The sequence below is a fragment of the Octodon degus genome, unplaced genomic scaffold (assembly GCF_000260255.1).
Source record: "Octodon degus isolate 3935 unplaced genomic scaffold, OctDeg1.0 scaffold00090, whole genome shotgun sequence".
NCBI lineage: Eukaryota > Metazoa > Chordata > Mammalia > Rodentia > Octodontidae > Octodon > Octodon degus.
Window position 1 is genome coordinate 5,521,054 of NW_004524666.1, and position 4,857 is coordinate 5,525,910.

The 4,857-nt window shown below is 39.8% G+C and overlaps 1 pseudogene; it reads right to left on the minus strand.

The window, feature by feature from the left end:
* Positions 1-2,586: 2,586 nt before the first annotated feature.
* LOC105743010 lies at positions 2,587-3,367 on the minus strand (annotated as a pseudogene).
* Positions 3,368-4,857: the final 1,490 nt, after the last annotated feature.

Consider the following 4,857-nt stretch of genomic DNA (forward strand, 5'->3'; position numbering starts at 1 on the left):
TTAGGATTAAATTTAGGGCCTTTGCACTGACCTATGTGCCCAGCTCTGGTGTTTTGGTTTTGGTTTATTTGTTTATTTTGTTTTTTTCTTGTCACAATGTCTCATTAAATCACCAGATTTCACAGCTTTAGCTCAAACTTGCAATCCTCCTGCTTTAAATTTACCGGCTCATCCATTGCTTTTCTTTTTTTTTTTTTCTTTATTTTCATCAGTTCTTTCTTTCTTTCTTTCTTTCTTTCTTTCTTTCTTTCTTTCTTTCTTTCTTTCTCTCTTTCTTTCTTTTTTGTACCAGGGATTGAACTCAGCACCTTCTGCTTACCATGATGAGCTATGTCCTTGGCAAGGGACTAGCTGGTCCCAAACAGCCTCATTCTCATTTCTAATCGTTGGTTGGTGACAATGAGGGTGAACTGGCAATGTGTTTTGCAGACTACTCAAGGCACATGGCAAGATTGGAAGAGAAGCAAAAAAGGAAGCCCCAATGTGCAGACACATTTCAAGTTCTACTGCATTACATTTGTTGATCTCTTATTTGTCTGTCTCTTATTTGTCAGCCTCTTATTTGTCAATTTCAAGACCAACCCAGATTTTAGAAGTGACAAAAGAGCTTTGCCTCTTTGTGTGAAGATCATAGAATTGCAGGCATGAGGCAGGAGATTAGGGCATGATGAAGTGACTGGGCAAGCGAGCGTGACCTGTGATCACAAATATTCAGGACATGCACAGAATAGTGTCTGATCCCTGAACTTGGGGCCAACCAAATAATGCTATCTGTAATTCTTCTGGCACAAGATCAATCTGGTTTTTGATGAGACAGCCTAGATCTGATGTTGGAATGGGGCTATAAAAGATGGCAGCCATTGGCCTTGTGACTACTGCCTTCTTTCTTTCTCAGTGGGTCACTCACTCTGCATGCAAAACACATTTCCTTTCCTACTTTAATTGGCCTGCACTCACTCTGAAGAGCACTGCTTTTCTTACCTTTAATACTTTTAATAAATGTAAAACTTCACTATTTCATTTCCTGTCTAATTCTTTGTTCAGGACAAGAGTTTGGAAAGGATGCCCTAAGAAGCTCACAGCACCCTAGTACTCCACCGAAAGCCATTAAAAAAAATCCATCACAATATCAGCTTAGATTCAGGTAAAACATATAATAGAAGGGTAGAAAAAGGAAAAATTCAGTGTAGGTTGGAGGGGGTTGGCCTCTTGGAGGGTAAGAGGTCTGAAATGGACCTCAGATCATTTGATAGAGAAAAAGAAATGAAAAGTATACACATTGAAAGATTTTTTTAAAAACTCAGCCTGAGTAAACTCTTGAAGATGAACTCTTGAAGATACAACTTTGATCAAAGGATTGTACTCTGCTCTAGGAATTTTTCTAGCTCATCAACTGCTCTGCTGGCCTCTGTTGTCTGTCAGTTCTCCCTTAGTTGAGAGTCACTTACAACATTAGCATGTATTACTTGAGATTTTTATCTTTTTGCTTCTCTGTTTTAGGGCAAGGAGGAAGTGCTGGGGATTGAACCTAAAACCTCTGCACTATTGTACATCTCAGTCTTTTTTGTTTTAACTTTTATTTTTGAGACAAGTTGCTCAGGTTGGGCTCAAACTTGTGACCCTCTCACCTCAGCCTCTCTCAGTGGTAGGATTAAAGGCATGCATCACCACACCCAGCTCTTTTTGCCTTTTTTATGCCCATTCTATACACTTTTCTTGAGTGATCTTATTTGACCTCAATATTATGGGGTCAAATCCTTCCTATTCAATGAAAATGTCCATATCTATCTGTTTATGTATCTATAATCTATCTATCTATCTATCTATCTATCTATCTATCTATCTATCTATCTATCTATCTATCTATCTGATTCATGACCTCCACAGCCATACTTTTCAAAGAATTCTTAGACATATCTACCAATTTTGCCTTCAAATCTTAATGTGTTCAAAACTAAGTTGCTATTTTTTATGAAAAGACCCTAATCTTCTGCACTCCTATTTTTAGTGAATGGCTTCATTTCCATCCATTTACCTGAGCAGGAAACCTAACCTAATAATCATAATCATTCTTTTTCTTCTTTTTTTTTTTAAGATAGAATCTTAGCCAGCCTTGACCTTACAATGTAGCCTAATCTGGCCTAGACTTGCAATTTTCCTGCCTCAGTCTCCTAAATGTTGAGATTATAGGTATGTACTACCATAACTAGCTTCATAGTGATACTTGGCTGCCTCTCCTTATTACCAGTCCTTGGTGATTCCATCTCCTAGATGTATTTCATATCCATTATCCACTCTTCAATTCCCACCTTCTTCTCTCAATATGAGGTCTTATTACCTGTCATCTGACCTCTAGCAGCAACCTCTAAACTGGACTTCCTCAAATAGTTTCACCTTCCTTTTCCTCCAAGCTTCACTCCATTCTGGATACTGTTTTTTTTTTTCATTTTAATATTTTTACAATTTAATAAATAGTTTTCTTGATGAATGTAGTCATGAGAGTTGTTCAGCAGTATTCAAGTTATGGTTTCCTTGATTGATCTGTAGTTTTCAGTGAGTGTAAGAAGTTATTGTATGAAACATCTGTCAAACTAGTAAGACTGCATTGATGCATCCATCATTTTCAGGATGGTTGGTTACCTGGGAATATTTACCCCAGATAACCTTGCCTCCTCGTGTCACAAGGCCCAACTCACTCACGGTCACCTCAATCACTGTTCCTTTGGTAATAACACCCAAAATTGTATACAATGGTGATGAAGGATTCCTTTTCACATCAAGTATTGGCAGGCAAAAGGTGGCTCTCAGTTCAGGATGTGTTACATGGGCCTTCTTAAAGTGTAAGCTCATTGGCCTAATGAATCTTTAATATTTAGGTGGTTTTCTTGTTAAGCCATCTCCAACAAAGCATTCTAATAACCATCCTCTTCCATGCCTTCTTTTTTCTCTTTCCAATTCAAATGACTTTTAATACTTCCGCTTCTCCTTGGGCACAAACTTTGGGCAGAGGTACTTCCCATTTTCCCACCTTTTCTTTCCGTTTCTGTTTAATCATGTTGAAAAGTACCTTTGCACAAGACTGTCCTTCTCTGTCCAGCAGGTAGGCGGGTACTGCTCTTTGTGGAGTCTTTTCATCATTCTTTTGTTTGGTGTTTCCCTTTTCATGTATTTTGATAGTCTTCTTCATTTGTATTTTCTCTTCATGGTGATGTTTGTGGTAGAGCTTAGCCTTCAGGCTAATCAGTTTTTTGGCCTTCTTTAAATGTCGATGAGCCTCTAGACTTTCCTTCTTTCTCTTTTTCTCATGATAATGCAAGCAGTACCCATAGGGTTTATGGTGTAATTCAATATATTCATTTTGTGGCATGATGACAGCTGCAGAGCCACTGGATCTGGCCTTAGGTGTGCAAAGAAAGTCCTAACTTTGAGATCTCCCAGATGCATGAGTTGCCTCCATACAGCGGGAAACAGGAATACTCTTTATGAAACTCAAGTTTGTCCTTGCCACTATGTACTTTAAAATGTAACCTGGGTTCCCATGTTGAAAGATCTGTTGGCTTACAGTTTGGGATGTTTCAGTTTATGATCAGCTGACCACTTTGCTTTGGGGTTTTTGGCAAAGCAGCACACCGCGGCAGAGGCACTTGTAAGAGCAGAATCATTCACGGCCAGAAAGTAACAGCGAGAAAAGGAAGGAGCCAGAGTCCCTCTGTTTTTTTTCAGAAGCACAGCCCCTAGTAATTTCACCATTCCCAATAGGACCATACTGAAGACCAAGGTCTTGCCATGGAGGCCTTTGGGACACATTTAAAATGCAAACTACAGTAGGCACTATGCCTACTGAGCTGAGTTCAAATTTCTCCAAAGCATGACTTACCAAGTGTTCAGCAAACTGGCTCCACCTGATATAATCAAGGTCATCTCCCGCCACTCTGCCCCACCCTGGGCCCCCTTTTGTCCACTTCACTGAACTCTGATTACACCCTACCAACAACAAGGGCCCTTTCACAATCTTGGGCCTTGACCCATGTTGTTTACTCTTCCTAAACTGTCTGCCCTCTGCTCTCTACTTGGTAAATTCTTATTCATCAGCTACAGCTCATGAATATGTCAGCAACCTGTTGATGACTTCCCTAAGGCATTGAGATCGAGTTAGTCACTTCTGGTTTCCTAGAGCCCTTTAGCCTTTCCTTTAGCTGTGGCTATTGTTCACACTTTGGGTCACTTATCCTCTTTTGAATACCTATGCTATGCTGGCAAATTTTAGCTTCATGAATTCCATTTCTCTAAGGTAGAACCCAGAAAATAAAAGAAAAAATTTCCTTATTTCTAGGGAATAGTCAAATAACCCTGGTTCTTGCAGTCAGGTCTACCTGGATGGAATGTTTCTTCTCACAAGTGAGCAATATTTGTGCAAGTGGAGTGAGGCGAGAGACTAATTTACGAAGATTGGTCTGAGTAGGCCTTTGATTCTCAGGGTATCGAATGGCAGAGCTGCTAGTAGGTACCCCTTAGCGCTGAAGGATGATGACAGAGATATTTGCTAGATCACCTTTCTAGGGTGGCTGACGATGTTTGGTTCTTCATAATCTGGTTCATTGGCTCTCTTGGATAATTTATGAGCCACTTAATATCCCATGATTAATTAACTGCTTACACAAGTTTGAATGAATCTTTCTTTTTTGTTTGGGGATTGAACCCAAGGCCTCATGTGTGCTAAGGAAGTAGTCCACCACTGAGCAACATCCCCAGCTCCCCTCCCCACCCCCTTTTTTTTTAAATTTTAGTTGCCCACGTTAGACTTGAAATTTCAATCTTACTGCCTCAGTCTCCCAAGAAGTTAGCACTATAGGCATT